Raw genomic sequence first — 18,394 nt, forward strand, 5'->3', positions numbered from 1 at the left:
TGAAACCCGAGGGGACTGTACAGCTGTGTTATATTTGCACTGCCTTTATTTGTTATTAGTTTGTATCGCGTGCTATGTAGTAGTACATCACCATGGCGGTGTAAAAAATAAGCAGTAATAATAATAATCAGCGTGGCCTGCAGTGAGCAGATTTTTACCGCAAGTCCTGAAAGTGCTGCTTGGCAAAGCGCTCAGTAACCTGGTTAGAGGCTCGTACTTTGGCTTTTTATAGTTCCCATACCAACCACTGAATGCAAAGGCTTGCCCTCACAGTGGGACTGACTCGCAAACACGATGTTATGCCAGCAGGAAATCCCTATTTAAAGCCCATGTCAGGGTACATATGCTTCCCTAGCCCTGTGCAGTGCACAGCGCTTGAACTTGTTTTTATCGGTTTAGAAACTCCTTCATTAGTGATCACTCTTACCGAACCCAGGCAGGTAATCTAGATGCTTCTCATAGCTCCCAGCTGTCCCTCTAATGGAAACCAAATCCCTCCTCAGTTGTCACACTTTTTCACCTACCGTACAGACGTGTATAAATAAATGAATATGCTGTATTTATATTATGCTGAACTCTAACCTCAGAATTATTTTCTTACTTATTTTTAAAGTGAACCCGAGGTAAGAATAAACTGATGCGATAAACACTTAAATGTATCCTCCTACTCCTAAAAATGACATTTTAAGTATCCCATGGTTGTCTTTTATATTTAAACATTTAGAAAGTAGGTTAAATGTTTTACTGTCTCTAATCAGTGGCAGCCTATTAAGTGTCTCAGAGTTAGAAAAAGTTCAATAGTTCAAGTATGTTATCTCTCCCTGCCCTCAGAAGTTGTATTCTGCCAGGAAAACATTTATGGCTGTAATTTGCTTATCAGTAATGTTTACTATATTCCTGACGAGGTACTGACAAAACAGACGCTGTCACTTCCATTCCAAAAAGTATACTTTTTCAGGCAGCAAAATAAAACAAGTAAAATAGCCTAGATATTAATATGTTTTGTATTTATGTTTGATGCCTCATGTCACATATCACCTCGGGTACACTTTAAAGGCTGCAAAGAGGTGTGACAATAGATTAGTGTGTATAAACAATATCTTCTTCTTGACTATTTTTTTAATATGGAACTCCAGGTAAAATGTAACAAAAGTCATATGGGCCCATATGCAGTTCACTTTTTCTCCTGAGTTCTCCTGAGTTATCTCCTGGGAGATAGTTTTTCATCTTCTACTTAAAATAATTTTTCTGCATTTTACAATTGAAAAAGTAACCAAAACTTGCTTGCTGATGGTTTAAAAGTCATTTTATTGACAAATTGTGAAAGAAAAACAATCTTGGGGTATAGAATAATGCAGACAATGGTATACACCAAATATAGACATTGGTACAAAATGCAGAACTGGTAATTACAGTGACAAAAGTAACATGATGAATAAAAGGTATACCAGATTGCAAGATACAAAATGAATAACACATTTCAAGACACAAAGGGTGAGAGAACCCTGGCCTTGCAAGCTTACAATCTAAAGGAATGGGGGATGTAGTATACAGTATTCATAAGGTAGTGTGTTTTTAGGTTATCTAGTAAGGGGTACAACTTGGCCAGAGGTGGAAGGGGGAATGTCCTAAGTTAGAGCGGACGCTTGTTAGAAAAAAATGTGTTTTGAGGGGGCATTTAATGGTTTCAAAGGATGGAGAGTGGCAGATGTGTTGTGGAAGGGCATTCCAGAGGAAGGGTGAAGCATGTGAGAAGTCTTGTAATTGTTGTAAATGTGAGGAGGTAATTCAAGAAGAGGACAAAAGAAGGTTATGTGCAGATCTGAGACTGCTGTATTGTATGCTTCATTGCCACTGTTAACGCACATGGTAATGTACTGCATGCTCCATGTTGGGATACCGGAGTCCATTGAATGGCATCCCACCCGGAGCACACTGAACATTAAATAGACTGACAATTGCAGTGTGCTACTGTGCGTTAATGTCCCACTGTGATCATAATCTTCAGTGTAGCTACAGTCAAAATTTCCCCCCCAACAGATTACCCACAAAGAAAAAGCTATTTTTGTAAAATAAAAGTGCATGAAAATCTTAATAGGTTTACTTTTATTTTCTCCACCAACCTTAGCAGTTACAGTTAAGACACAGTGCAATAGAAAAGGCTTGATTTAGAGCAGTGGTCCTCAAACTACGGCCCACGGCCGGAAGCGCCCCCCCCCCCGAGGCTTTTTCACTGGCCCCAAAACACAAAATATATAACTTATAGATGTGGCACACTGCACCATTAAATATAAGCGACATATAGAATAGCAGTGCTGGCACCACCCGTCCACATACTGTAGAAGCCAGTGAGCAGTCATTCGCTGGCTTCCAATCCAATTCTGCATCAGGTGACACTGCTGTCCAACAGAACGACAGGTTGTCACCTGGGTATGCTTCATTATCTGGTGCGCAAAGACTTTCTTTGGGCGGTGCATGATTGAATGGAGGCTGCTGGGAGTTCTCCTCCGGGCATGATTGGAGGGAAGCAATACCTAGATTTAATGTAATGTTTTTCAACATCATTTTATGTATGTTCCGGGCCGGCCACCCAGCAGTCTAAAGTATATTGATCCGGCCCTTGACGAAAAGGTTTGTGGCCCCTTGATCAGGGGCGTAACTAGAAATCACTGGGCCCCCCTGCAAAACTTTGGATGGGGCCCCCTCCCCCTGCACACTGAATAGAGACTGACTACAAATCTTTGTCTACAAAACTTTGTATGATTAATTATCAGTAGCTGAGCAGATGCAGTCATTAGATCAATTGTGCAAAGAGCAGAAAGTTTTTTCCCTCACTTGTCAGTCTCTCAGGATGTGGTCCCCTGTGGCCTCTGGGCCCCCTTGCGGATGCATCCATTGCAGGGTCTATTGTTACGTCCCTGCCCTTGATTTAGAGCTTCTACATAGGCCTCAATTCACTAAGCAGTTTAGACTAGTCTACTGATGGTTTTTAGTCTACTGATTATCAAATGTTTTAGACCTGTTTTAGACCTGGTCTAAACCATTTGGTAATTAGGTGGATAAAGCAGGGGAAATGATCAAAAGATGCAATTCACAAACAAGTAGCTATGATTGACATCCTTCTCCTCTGATGAGCTCTCCTCTGGATACAATTAAACTCCTGCATAATTCATTAAAAAGGTTCCATTCTCACATCTAAAATACCTCACAGAATTACTTTACCTACAGAAATCAGCTGGTCTAATCTCTGTCAGAAAAAGTGGGCGTGGTTACTCCTTGTTTGCCTCTGTGAACTGTGTAATTTCTGAATGTAAAGCTGGGCATACACGGCTCGTTTTCTGCGCCGGAATTGAGCCGATTGCTCGATCCCGGTGCGTCCTGGCTCGTCCCCGCAGGTGCCGGATCGATTCCCGCTCGTCCCCGTGGGCACTTCCTTATCTGCGCTTCGTTTTTTCTTTTGTCCTGCCTGCCGGTATCGAGCGCGGAATCGATCCGGCGGGTCATCGGACACATCGGATATTATCAATTGAAAATAAAAAACTAACCGTGTATGCCCAGCATTAGACCAGGTCTAAAAACAGGTCTAAAACATTACACCAAACCATCAGTAGACTAAAAAACCACCTGTAGACTAGTCTACACTGCTTAGTGAATTAAGGCCATTGAATCTACATTGAAAACAGTGGTGTGCTGATTTCAGACTTTAACTGCATGTCACATTGTTATGCAAGATAGCAGCTTCAAGTATTAGCTAAATGTAATTGGGAGGGGGAATCGTGATTTTCACATAGATGATTTCACTCTATTCAAAAGACATATAGGATAACTGTACACTGGATAGTTGACAGACCATTTTCAGTTGTAAGTTATGATGCCATGTTACTATATCAGCAAGCCTTTTTTTAAGCAAAGTAAACCTAGGAGGAGAACCAGGAATGTGTATGAGAGATCTTCTAGCAGTCCCGAGTTGCTCTTTAAAGCGGACCTGAACTCAGAACTTCCTCTCTGCTCTAAAAGATATGCAACAGCATAATAACCTGTGAAGAAAAACATTTCTTTGTTACAGCTGAGACAAATCATGCAATAAATCTGCATTGTGTCTACTTCCTGTTTTCATGGAAGCAGAAATATTGTTAACATCTTGTGTTTACAAATTAGCTGCTCTGCCATGGCAGTCAGCTGACACAGCTGAGTGATCTAATTACAACTTGTGATTAGTCACAGATGATGGGGAAATTGACAGGCTAAACTCTCTACATGCATACAGGGTGCATTTCTCTGTGTTTTTCTTCTGCCCTGTGCAAAAGTTCATATCTACTTTAACACGGTAGTCTAACTATTGTAAAACACACATAGGGCCTTTTTCCACTACACAGCTGAATCGCAAAATCGTAAATCGCTAGTGATTTTTAAATTGCTAGGGTTGTTACTTTATCATAGAAATCATGAGAAATATTTTCCACTATAGTGGTTCGATTTGGAAATCACAAATCTGGAGCGATTTTTAGAGTGATAATGCAATGCAAATGCAAAATCGCAATCGCATAACAGAATGAATGTAAAATTGCAATCGCTGGCGTTTGTGATTTTTGATTGCGATTGCTAGTGGAAAAAGGGCCCTTAGGGATGAAATTTCCTGGCAATCTACAACAGGGCCCTTGTCATCACCTGTTTTCTTAGTCTCTGCTTCCTGCGCGCTTCTCTGGCTCTCACTTTTCTTCTCAGCTGTACAAAATCCATATTTCACCCATGAGCTCATCATATCAGTATTTCAGGCCACAGACGATTTTCTGCAAAATAAAAAATCATCAAAACACTTTCCGGCCCCTACATGATGCGCAACGCCCTCCTCTGTGCATTCTCTGATGTGAAGGCTGCAAACAGGGCTAAATTACAGAGAGCCAGACGCGTTTAACAGTTTGCATGCAATATGCATGGGGCCACATGGATACCCATTATTCTGATGCGTTTGCACCTACACCCTGCCTTGTCCATCCGTCCCCCACCCTAAACCCTCTTCCCCCACTGTGGAACATTGTCTGTTTTAAGCTAAGTTATGCAGTTTTGTAAAGTCTAACTGCTGTTGACAGCCCCTGCATACATCGCTTCTTCATTAGTAAACAATTTCATTAAAGTCCTATTGTTGCTACGGTCCAAGCTAGAGTGTGGCGAAGCTTAAACCAAGTAAAAATGTGATGCGGAATATTCAATGAGTTCAGGCAAGATGGGAGCTCATGCTGTTACACAATCTATTGTTTCCTCCCAGCAGCCACTTCCCCGCGAAGAGTGTAGTGATGAGTATGGCGGCCAAACTTGGCATCAAACGGAATGGCTGTAAGGATGTCTGTCACAGAATTCAAATCAAGGGATTCACAAAGAGGGGGGGGGCTGTTACTCTTCGATGAGAAAACAACACTAATTCAGTTGTTTTCTCTGTGAGCCTGGTCATTGTTTCCAAACAAAATCAAAATGCAGGCTAGCTCATGCATTATTTATATACAGTCATCAATGGGTATCCACAATTCTGCTACGTTCTGTGTACTTAAAGTGTACCTGAGAGGATGAAAAAAATATATATACATACCTGGGCCTTCCTCCAGCCCTCTTCAGGCGGATTGCTCCTTGCCGTCCTCCCAGGCCACCTGGACCCTCTGCTAAGCCGCCCGGTAAATCCGCCAATCGGTTCCCGTTTGCGCAGGCAGAGGTCAGCCACACGTGCTCCCCTGTGGCATTTCCGTGGCAGTAGTACTGCACCAGAGCAAAATACTCCCGGCGACAAGAGCACAATAGGGCGTGCATGTGTCCAGGCTGCGCATGCGCAGTTCCCCCCGACTGGTCGAATTACCGGACCACCTAGCGGAGGATCCATGGAAGATGGCGAGGGAGCGATCAGCTTAAATGGGCTACAGGAAGCCCCAGGTACATATGATTTTTTTTTTTCAACTTCTCAGGTTTCCTTTAAAGGATATCTACGGTGACATGTGACATGATGAGATAAACATGTGTGTATAGTCCAAAGCCTACTACAATCATGCCTGCGTTTCCATTTTTATCACTGTGAGGCAGGGAGGGATCAAACTTCTCTCCATATGTATTTTCCTGCACTGTAGTCAGCGCTCTAACAAGGACATCCTATGTAATTCTATAGCATGGCAATGACAGTTTGCTGGTCAGAGCTTGTAGAGGAGAAAAGAAGACAGGGACACCGGGGGCCCGATCCTGTGTATTATCCTGAACTTATCCTTAAGCTTACCAAGTAATGGATAATCAGCTAAATGGTTATACTCACAAGGCTGGGTTGTAAGGGAGGCAACCACTCATAGAAGCATGTGAGGAAGTACCGTCCCGCTCGGCCTTGTGGATGTGACTTGGTGGTCGCAATGCAAGAAAAAAAATCACTCTTTGGCAGTATGTCCTTGTAGAGAGATTTCCCCCATCTAGGGGAGTCTTAATCACAGTAAAGGGCTGGTAGGAGGCATCCACAAAAAAGAGTGCATATAGTATATACTGATTGTATAAAAGAATAGGTGGAAAAAGGAGATTCTACCTCAAATAAGTAATTCTCACGTATAGGGTTTGTTGAAAAAAAAAATCTAACTTTAATATGCACTTGCATGTCTACATGTTTCGCAACATTAGCTGCTTCCTCGGGTCGAGTGATTGCTGCATTTTGCAAACGTGAAGTGTGTTTTGCAAACCATGTATGCAGATAATGTAACTCCTAACTTTTGGAGCCGGAAAAAAGGGATGCTAAGAGACACGCCCCCTGCCACACCTTAAGCCACACCTCAGTTTTACATGCGGCATGCTCCCTCCCCTATACAGTGCTTGAAATCGTTACCATTGCTCTAGTAGTGATCTTTTCAGTCTCACATAGCAATGGTAAGCCCTGTGAGGTCTATTGAGATTCCACAGTTTAACCACATAAAAGTTTGTCTATGCTATGACTTTTAAAGGATTGATATTTGCATAGCGGTTTAGAGAACCCTGGAAGTCTAGGGTGGCATTTTACAGTGCTGAGAAATAAAAGGCTATCCTGCCTATTCCGATAATAGATTGCCACAAGAAGTTAAGAGTAGTCTTGCAATGCATTCTGGGAGCCATGTTATAGTGCTGTCAAATTGCTAATGGGAGTTCATATATACTGCTAGCGCGCCCAGTGATGTGTTAGGGACTGTCAGCTATCTAATGGAAGATAGGAGTAATTCCACTGAAAAGTTCATTACCTGAACATAGATCGGGGCGCATTAAAAGGTTATACGTGTCGCTAGTTGTGTATACAGTGCATGAATCAGACGAGAGCCAATTTCAGGTGGGACCTCCAGAGTTATGGATGGTGTCAAATGACCACTGAGAATGGAGAGGACCTGACCGTTCTCTTATGGAATAATTAATTTATGAAAGGAAAATCTGTTACTCAGCGCTATGCAGAGATTAAACCGTGATGAAAATAAATATTATAGATCCTTAAGGAGACACAAGATGGAAGAAGAATGGCTATAGCAGCTAAATTCTCTTGTGGTATATCTTAAAATAGGCAAGGAGGCTCTTATTCCAGGTCACTACTAGAGATGGCCCGAATGATTCGCCGGCGAACGGTTCCCAGTGAACTTCTGGGGGTTCGCGATCACAGAGAACCGCAAACTTTACCGGAAGTTCGGTTTGCCCCCATAATGCACCATTAGAATCAACTTTGACCCTCTACATCACAGTCAGCAGGCTCATTGTAGCCAATCAGGCTACACTCCCTCCTGGAGCCACTCCCCCCCCCCCCCCTTATAAAAGGCAGGAATCGCCAGCCATTTTACTCACTCGTGTGCCTGCAGTAAAATAGAGAAGGGACAGCTGCTGCTGCTGAAGACTCTCATAGGGAAAGATTAGTTAGGCTCTTGTAGGCTTCTTAGCTTGCTCCTTGCTGATTCTTATTGTTAAAATAGCACCCCACAACAGCTCTTTTGAGAGCTAATCTTGTTCTTGTGATCTATTTTTTTATTCCGTGTGTCCCACTGACACTTGTGCTGCATAGACAGCCTTGATAATTCATACTGTGCCACTGCCAGGCCCAGCACATTCAGTGACTACCTGTGTGTGTGACAGGTGCACATTGTAATACCCAGTACTGCATATACCTACCTACTTGTTGTTCACAGTGCACCCACCTACCTACGTGAGCTGAGCGCACGCAGTGTCAGTGTGCCTGTCTGCTATCTGTCTGTGTGTGACACGTGCACATTGTAATACCCATCACTGCATATACCTACCTACCTGTTGTTCACAGTGCACCCACCTACCTACGTGAGTTGAGAGCACGCAGTGTCACTGTGCCTGTCCGCTACCTGTCTGTGTGTGACAGGTGCACATTGTAATACCCATCACTGCATATATCTACCTGTTGTGTTCAGTGCACCCACCTCATCACTGCATATACCTACCTGTTGTGATCAGTGCACCCACCTACCTACGTGAGTGCACATAGTGTGATATACCACTCCGTGCATACCTGTTAACTGCACCTGTGTGACTGCACATTGTATTAGTCAAGTCAGTGCATACCTTTCACTTCATCCTCCCCCATATATGGACACAACAGACAAAACAGATAGAGGCAGAGGTAGAGGCAGACCCAGAGGAAGGCCACCCGGCAGGTCTCTGCGAGGTTGTGTTGATGTGATTTTGTGCGGCCCTGGACCAAAGTACAGTGCTCAGAAGAAGGCACGTCCCATCAACTCCCAAGATTGTCAGGAGCTGGTTGACTATTTAACACAGAACACCTCATCTTCCGCAGCCACCAGCGCTACTACAAGCACCACATCCGCTGCATTAGACACTTCACAGGAGTTAATTGGTGGGGAATTAACTGATTCACAGCCATTATTGTTACAACCAGATGAAGGCGCTAAGCAAGTTACACCACCTCATATGTCTGAGTTAGGCGGCGATACTATGGACGTCACGTAACGTGTGAGGAGGAGGATGATGAATTACCTGCTGTTGGTGCATTTTTGGAGGTGTCTGAGGCAAGCGAAGCTGGGCAGGATGATTATGATGATTGTGATGATACGGATCCCACATGGATTCCTAAGAGACAAGGTGACCAAGGGGACAGTTCAGAGGGGGAGTCAGAGAAGAGTAGGAGGAGACGAGTTCCTGAAAGAAGCAGGGGGGGCTCGTCATCAGAGACAGCTAATGGCAGTGTCCGGCACCATGTATCGCCACCTATGTACAGCCAGCCAACATGACCTTCAATGTCAGCTGCTGATGCTACCATAGTGCCATCACCCCAGGGGGGCTCAGCGGTTTGGAAATGTTTTAATGTGTCTGCCTCAGCTCGGAGCAATGCCATCTGTTCTCTCTGCCTCCAAAAATTGAGCCGTGGAAAGGCCAACACTCATGCAGGGACAAGTGCCTTACGAAGGCACATGGAGAAAAGGCACAAACTTCAATGGGAAGAGCACCTGAGCAAAAGCAGCACACAAAAGAAAAGCCTCCCTCCTTCTCCTCTTCGTCCTTCAGGTGCAGCATCTTCAGCAGCTTTCACCCTTGCACCTTCACAGCCACACTCCTCCACTCTGCCTCTGCCCTTGAGCGGTTCCTGCTCCTCTGGCCATAGTAGCCAGGTGTCCATGAAGGAAATCTTTGAGAGGAAGAAGCCAATTTCTGCCAGTCACCCTGTTGCTCGGCGTCTGACAGCTGGCGTGGCGGAACTGTTCGCTCGCCAGCTGTTACCATACAAGTTGGTGGACTCTGAGGCCTTCCGTAAATTTGTGGCCATTGGGACACCGCAGTGGAAGATACCAGGCCACAATTATTTATCTAAAAAGGCTATACCCAAACTGTACCGTGAAGTGGAGAGGCAAGTGGTGTCATCTCTGGCACACAGCGTTGTTTCAAGGGTCCACCTGACCATGGATGCCTGGTCTGCCAAGCATGGTCAGGGCAGGTACATTACTTACACAGCCCATCGGGTCAACCTGGTTACCAATGGCAATCAGGGAGTATGTGGCTGTGCAGCGGACCAACTTGTGACACCTCCACAGCTGCAGGCAGGCCTCCTGCCACCTCCTTTCCTCCTGCTACATTCTCTTCGCTGCCTGTCGTCCTCCTCCTCCTCTTTGGCTGAGTGGCAGTTGTTTTAGATGAGTGCACTGCTTTAGTCCTCAGTCGGCAGAACTCGTTGTGCTGTAAATGCTAGCAGAAAATATAGAAACAGAAAGAAGTCCTCTTTTATTGTCTCACACTGCCCCCACACTGCCCCCTAGTGACAAGTGGCCATAAATACGCATTTCAGCAGTACTAATTAGTAACAAGGAAATGTAACAAATAGAAATACAAAAATGTGCTAAAATAAATTGGCCTGGAGCACTTGCAAGCCTCTAAATGAATTGGCTGTTAAGGGGTAATGGGCATTATAGGCAATAATATAAAAAACACTAATAAGGAGCATTATAATAAAAGGGGCACTAAATGGGGGTGTGATAATGGACGAGGCACTAATGAAGGGTATTAGTGAAGGGGACACTTTATGGGGCATGATCGGCACTAATATGGCTCATTGAAAACCACTTCAGGTTTATTTAAGACTAGTAGACCCAAGTTGGGCTCTAGGTCTGTTTTTTTTTTAACTTCGCATGCGCGCGCACCCATCCGCCCGTGCACACGCCCCGCCTCACTGGCCCCGTCCTTCAGTCCTAACTGCTGTCCGGGTCCGTGCTGCGCACATGCGCAGTAGCATCGGACCCAGCTACACAGAGACAGCGCTAAGCAGGGACACAGGGGTTTTATTATAGAGGATGATGTTTGGCTTAGGAGAAGAAAAAAAAGATAGCTTATACTGCTATTTACCAGACTATCACAGGCCAGTTCATTGTAGTCTAGACAGAGGGAACTGGGTTTCTCTGTAATCCAGCTCTCTTTGTGGAGGGATAGAGCTTGTGTGGAGAGATGTCACTGGTGGATTTGTTTGTTGTCTGGGAAGGCATACTGACGGTCCGGAAAGATGATCACACTTCACATCATAGAAAGATTTCATCTGCTGGCCCTGAAGAATTCCCTCGCCTCTGCGCTATGCCACTACGGCCAACATTGATTAAGTGCACTGGATGTGGCTCATAAAGAGCACTTACTGGGGGGAACAGATCACTCAATGTAATTCATGTTAACCGTCAAAGTAATCATAATAATTATATCAAAGAGAGAAAAAAAAAACTTAGAAAAAAAAAATCAGTGCACAAACAACCATATGCTTCATATTTCTATACAATAACACGTGTGATGCCTGTTGTTGGGCATAGGCAGGGTTAGGTGAATGCCTTTTAGTGTTGTGTGTTCAGGAAAATGTGGAATTCATCCCAAAGATTGCAGGATGGATTTTGAAAAGCTAGAACTAAACATTTTCCAGTGCACAATATTAATTGCATAAAATGGGGAAAACATTATTACATACACTATTTTCTAGTAAAATTATTACATACACTTGACTGCAATTGTGCGGTTCTAAATACACAGGAATCTTCAAAGTCAGTAAGGGACCATTTCCACTGTTAAAGAGGAACTCCAGTGAAAATAATGTAATAAAAAATGTGCTTCATTTTTACAATTATGTATAAATAATTTAGTCAGTGTTTGCCCATTGTAAAATCTTTTAAATCCCTGATTTACATTCTGACATTTATTACATGGTGACATTTTTACTGTTGGCAGGTGATGTAGCTGCTGCATGTTTTTTTGGCAGTTGGAAACAGCTGCAAACGGCTATTTCCCACAAAGCAGCAAGGTTCACAGACAGGAAACTGCCAAGAGTGCGTACTTTTCTTGTTTCTTGTGGGAGGGGTTTCCCCACAATATCAGCCATACAGCGCCCCCTGATGGTCTGTTTGTGAAACGGAATAAATTTCTCATGTAAAAGGGGGTATCAGCTACTGATTGGGATAAAGTTCAATTCTTGGTCGGAGTTTCTCTTTAAATAGTAAACCAAAGCACACGAAAGACAAGAAAATGACAAGAAAAATAGACTGGTGTGCAAGTACATGTGTTATCTTGGTAACCTGGGTTATACTAATTGTGCAATATTGTGCTATGTAACTGGCATAAATAGTGGTGAAATTGTCATGCTCTGTGCAAAGGAATTTTGACATGATTTAGTAAATATACCCCATTTTACATGAAGGTATCGGATAGTTTGGCAGTGATGCCCTGGTGGCCAGTTGGCAGAATTATGCAGCAGAGAGTAACGCCATCACTTGCTCTACCAGCTCTTATCCTACTTCTCCTCCCATTATTATTTTTTTTCATGCAGGTGCTGAGCCTCTTCCTCCCCATCTTGCCCTGCTGTATTATCCAATCAGGTGGTGAGGGAAGGGAACGAGTGACAGTAGCCAATAGGAGAGAGCATTGACACAGCACATCCTTCACAAAAGTAGCATGCACTCACCACAAGGGGCACCCCAGTCACACGCCTAGTTGTCCTATGCCTAGAATCAGCTCCGATTGGAAGCCAGGGGTTCCCAAGTCTTCCTAGACAGCAACACTTACAAAGGACTACAAATGAATTCTTGATCAGGGAACAATTTGGCCTAGAGTCAATTTATTTGTGTGATATGTACACTTATCCTTTCACTATGGATTGTTAGATACATAATTGACACAAACAATTCCAAAGACAGAGGTGCTTGGCTTGCTACTAAACATATTATAGTTTCTCCGATATCTGCCTGATGAAGCAGGATTGTACCTGCGAAATGCGTTGCATTGTGGAGCATTCAAATAAAGTGAATTGTTGACCAAAGCAACAGAATCTTGTCTACTTTTGGAAAGGTAAGTCTACCACTGCCTCCCTTTTTAAACAGATTTTAGCATATCTTATTCTTGTTATTGGCGCCTCCGTGTATGTTCTAGTCCTCCCTTGGTAGAAGGGTGTTATCCTCTACTTTTCCTATCTACAGAGAGCAACTTCCTAACCTGAGTGGGGTCCTATATAGTGGTTGCCTGAGTGGTAACCCTTGTTTGTGAGAATTATTTATCCTCCTTAAATTACGTTAAACATACTACACTATTGTGGGCTCTCGGTTTCTCCTTTTTCTTTTGTACAAAATCCAGAGACACCCCACTGGTGAACAGAATTACCTGTCCTATACAAGCTACCATATTAGAGGTGCAGTGAGCACGGATTATGTGCAAAAAGGCAGAAGTCTATAACAAGCACATAACATCATCCATGTTTTGATTAGATTAGCATAGTGTGATATATGGTTGCTATGAGGTATTTTACCTGCTTCCACATCATTCCTCGCTAGCTCTCATTAAATGTTCTTCTCTGTCTATCATACACAGTGCATTCAGCTCTGGTTTCACAGACACTGAAATATTCCACTGTAAACATCTTGCCCCGTAACCATGGCGCTTACCACATTGATTTGGAAATAAAAAAAATGAACTGAAAAGAGTTTAATAATATAATGAAGGCTCTTCCTTTTCATCGACTGATCAGAACATTTTCATGTACTGTAACTCGCTGGGAAAGTCCTCAGAGGAACTGTTGATTGAAGGACTTGTGAAATCGTCACCATTCGCTCGGTGATTGTGTATCTAGCCCAGGAAACATACTTCTAAATGAGAAGAATGAGCCACTTTCTTCACAGCTGCAGAAAAAGTCTTGATTGTACTTGAAAATATCCTGCACAGCGGCAGAAGGGTGGGGAGAGGGGCGGGAGGAATGGAGGGAGGAAGAAACTTGCTGTAAACTATCATGACAGTCAAAAAGGCTTCAGCATTTGAGATCCATGTCCAAGCTCAGTGTTTGATTCACAAAACTCATGAATTTCACTTAAAAATCTCATGGATTTTCTCACTTTATTTATTAACTCACAATTTATCCTCTGTTATCTCTCTTAACTCATGATATATCTCTCTTTATGGCACTTATATAGCTGTATAATTGCCATGTGCAGAAACAGATAAAATACCTGTTTTACCTACATAACAGAATTGTGCTATATGCGCATCATCTGTGTAAATACTGTTTGAATTGCTCTGTGCTGCCTTTTACCTCTGTATAGTAGTGAATCAGGGCCTATCTGACTTAAAGCAGCAGGGACAGCCATACTACTCCAGAAAAAAAAACATACCAGTATATAGGTAGATAAATATTTGTTCTACTTACATGCATTGCACTGTCCAAGTTTTTATTTTAGAGAATTTTATATAGTAAATTAAGAGAAAACTGTTCCAGGCATTTTCCATCTTTACTGCCTCTGACTGAAGCCAATCCTGATCCTCATCTTGATTCCAAATCACTTTTATTGGCAATTAACATGATCACCATGTTTGAATTTGAATGCTGGCAGGCATCCTCCAACCAAGTTGTGAGGTTGTTAATTGTGTCTCTCCTCCTTGTAATGTCATAAACTAATAAATGATTCCTGACCAGCAGTGTCCCAAATCTGAAGCTTTATCTGCTTGCCATCAATTGTGATCATTCGTGCGCCGAATTCTACGCCATCGTCAGATCATGCACAGGCTGAAAACTCTTGTCTGTGAACTGCAATAATAGGCATGATTTACCGACTCCTCATTATTTATTTTGAAGACTCTTTCTTGGAATTTTTCATAAATTTCCTTTGCCGTGTTAATAAATGCCTCCTTCACGCTTAGGGCTGTCTTTGCTGAGGTCTCCATAAAAACAAGGCAATGTTCCCTGGTGAACACTTCTCCTTCTTCTTTCTTTACTTCTCTTCTTGATTCCAAATCTTTGATTGGCAATTAACATAATCACATTATTTGAATTTGAATGCTGGCGGGCACCTTCCAAGTTGTGAGGTGGTATATGTGTCTCTCCTTGTAATATCATCCTATATTATAAACCCTAACTGTCCCTGTGTCATCCTCCTCCTGTCCATGTGTTTCGACTACTGCGCATGTGTAGCCGACAGGAGGAGAATGGGGACAGGGGGCGGGCGGCCGTTGGTGTGTGCGGCAGGGAGAGCGGCCGTGCGCCCTGACGTCACAGCCCTAGCGCCCATTAACTAACGGGCGGGCTAATTGACTAGTAAACTAATAAAGTACCAGCTGCCCCTCTGTAATAAGAACAGGATTGACCGGAATGATTCCTGACCAGCAGTGTCATAAATCTGAAGCTCTATCTGCTTGCTGTCAATTGTAATCATCCATGCACCGAATTCTACCCCAATCGCCAGATCACGCACAGTCTGAATAGTGTTGGGCGAACACCTAGATGTTCGGGTTCGCGAACGTTCGCCGAACATCGCCGCGATGTTCGGGTGTTCGCGCCGAACTCCGAACATAATGGAAGTCAATGGGGACCCGAACTTTCGTGCTTTGTAAAGCTTCCTTACATGCTACATACCCCAAATTTGCAGGGTATGTGCACCTTGGGAGTGGGTACAAGAGGAAAAAAAATATTTGAAAAAGAGCTTATAGTTTTTGAGAAAATTGATTGTAAAGTTTCAAAGGAAAAACTGTCTTTTAAATGTGGAAAATGTCATGATTCTTTGCACAGGTAACATGCTTTTTGTCGCCATGCAGTCATAAATGTAATACAGAGAAGAGGTTCCAGGAAAAGGGACCAGTAACGCTAACCCAGCACCAGCAGCAGCACACGTGATGGAACAGGAGGAGGCGCAGGAGGAGAAGGCCACGCTTTTTGAGACACAACAACCCAGGCCTTGCATGAGGACAAGAAGCGTGCGGATAGCATGCTTTTTACCGCCATGCAGTCATAAATGTAATAAAGATGAGAGGTTCCATAAACAGGGACCGGCAACGCTAACCCAGCAGCAGCACACGTGATGGAACAGGAGGAGGCGCAGGAGGAGAAGGCCACGCTTTGAGACACAACAACCCAGGCCTTGCATGAGGACAAGAAGCGTGCGGATAGCATGCTTTGTACCGCCATGCAGTCATAAATGTAATAAAGATAAGAGGTTCAATAAACAGGGACCGGGCGGCAATGCTAACCCAGCAGCAGCAGACGTGATGGAACAGGAGGAGGCGCAGGAGGAGAAGGCCACGCTTTCAGACGCAACTCAGGCCTTGCATGAGGACAAAAAAATGCGTGCGCAAAGCAATGCAATGAGTAGTTTTCAGGACACAATGGGCTATTCGGAGGAGCTATTCCCACCCCCACAATCTTCTACCTGTGAAAGGTCAATGGAACAGCCACAAATGTTGTGCCCGGATTCACAACCTTTTTCTGTGGAAAATGCACCACGCACTGAAATGCAAGGTGAGGCCGAGGATGAACATGACGTCAACAACTCAACATGACGCAAAATGGGGGCGGAACAGAAAGCTGCTTTCAATGTTTTGAAGGCCTTAATTGCCTCCGGTGGCCAGTTAGATGCATCATTCATCACACCCAAATCCCAGAGCAATGTGTGCAGGAATTTGAATCGCAGGAGGTGTACCGAGATCATCTGGACAAGTGACCAAGTGACAAGTGACCAAGTGACAAGTGACAAAGTGAAAAGTGACAAAGTGACCAGTGACAAAGTGACTGACAAAGTGACAAAATGACAAAGTGACAAAGTGACAAGTGACAGTGACAAGTGACAAAATGACAAAGTGACAAAGTGACCAGTGACAAAGTGACAAGTGAGAGGTTGTTCTGGGGAGCTCTACTCCACTGCACACAGTCACATATGAGGAGAGGTCTCGTCGGGACTGCTGATCCTCCTCAGCTTGCTCAAAGCCTTGAGGGTTCCTGAAGATCCTCTGCTTGGAGTTCGCCGGGGTTCAGCTTGGTGTCGGGGTCGGCGGCGTCCTCCTCACTCCAACGTGGCAGATCTTCTGTTGAAGGAAAAAAAATAATTTTTAAAGTCCAGTACCGCTTCTGAAGGACTCACCAAGAGATGCAGGAGCGATTCAATCTAGCGCACCATCGCTCGCTGGGTGATGTCCCTCCCTACGCGCTGGAATTCTACGCTGCACATGCTAGCATGCTTTTGCGCAGTGCCGAGGCGCATTCCAGCAGCTAGCTACCAAGCTTCTGTGGATCTGATTGGGCCACCATGTTGGATCTCTGCCAAGTCCTCCAAAATTTTGAGCAATCCACGTTGCTTGTGACTGAGCAGTGACAACTCTACAGTCAGCATTACAATACCACTGCTGTGTTTACTGAAGAAATCAATGTTGAAGATGGAAACCGCTGGCATGATGCAAGTGGGGGAATCTGAAGATGAAAACGATCAGCGTGATGATACCAACATCAGGCAACCTGCCTCAGGAAACGCTGGTCCCAGCTATGACAAAGAACAGGACGAGGAACAGCTGGAGTTGGAGCAGGAATTGGATGCCCCCACTGCCGAGGGACAGAGTGGTGCACGTTGGACTTCCACAATTTAGCGGGAATGGACAGCAGAAGAGGAAGAAAGTGATGCTGGTGACGAATATGGTGCATCACAACAATCACAACGCTCACAAGAACATGAAGACAGAGGAGTCTGGCAGGATTCTCTGGCACACATGGCTCAATTCATGCTAGACTGCATTGAACGCGGCCCGCGCATTATTCACTATTTATTATTATTCATTATTCTGGACAACACCAATTACTGGGTTTATACCCAGTTTATACAAACACAATGTTAAAAAACTGATTGAAGAAAGTGTCAGACAGGTCAATAATGGAACAATTCCAGCAGGCCCTTGAGGATGGAGACTTTAGAGAGGAGATTGACATCCTCCTCCTTCTCTAGCTAGTTGTACACCGACAGACTGACTTCAGCAAACCCAGGAGGACCAGGAGGGCAGCAAAGAACACAAGCTGCTGCTAGTGCCCAAAAGGGAATGGTATTGGCAGTGTCCTTGGAGTGGGAACATTTTCTGACACCCATGCAGCAGCCCACAGAACAGCAATCGGGCAGTTCCACGTCCTCCAACACCAATCGCCTGGAGAAGATGGTCAAGGACTACATGTCAGATGGCGTAGCTGTGTTGAACAATCCATCTGCAGACAGACGGTGAGTGTGACAGCACAGAAGGACCATGGCAACTCACTCATAGTACCACAGTTTGATAGTGCTGCCCAAAAAATTATATGGATCCGTGGACCCGGGCAGTACTGGAAAGTGGGAACGCAGATTTTAGTACCTAAACACACGATACAACATGTTTTCCGGGGTCGGACTCTGAGGCACATACAGATGGTCCCGATCATCATCCTCATCATACAACTCTTCTCCTGAGTCTGACCCACCTCTGCCACCCCAACATCCCCAGACACAGACCCCTCATCGTCCTCAACATTAACTTGGGATGCTGGCCTGAGCCCGACATCCTCCTCCGCATCAGGCCCCATCATCTCCTCAATGGCAGCCCTCAATAATCGCTCTGGCGCCGGACCGATGGACACAACGTTCTCCTCCGGGGAGGGCTGCTG

General features: G+C 44.3%; 1 pseudogene; it reads right to left on the minus strand.

Moving 5' to 3' along the window:
• Nucleotides 1-14,499: 14,499 nt before the first annotated feature.
• LOC137533444 (ras-related protein Rab-2A pseudogene) lies at nt 14,500-15,260 on the minus strand (annotated as a pseudogene).
• Between the last annotated feature and the right edge of the window lie 3,134 nt (nt 15,261-18,394).

This window comes from Hyperolius riggenbachi, chromosome 9 (genome assembly GCF_040937935.1).
Source record: "Hyperolius riggenbachi isolate aHypRig1 chromosome 9, aHypRig1.pri, whole genome shotgun sequence".
Classification (NCBI taxonomy): Eukaryota; Metazoa; Chordata; class Amphibia; order Anura; family Hyperoliidae; genus Hyperolius; species Hyperolius riggenbachi.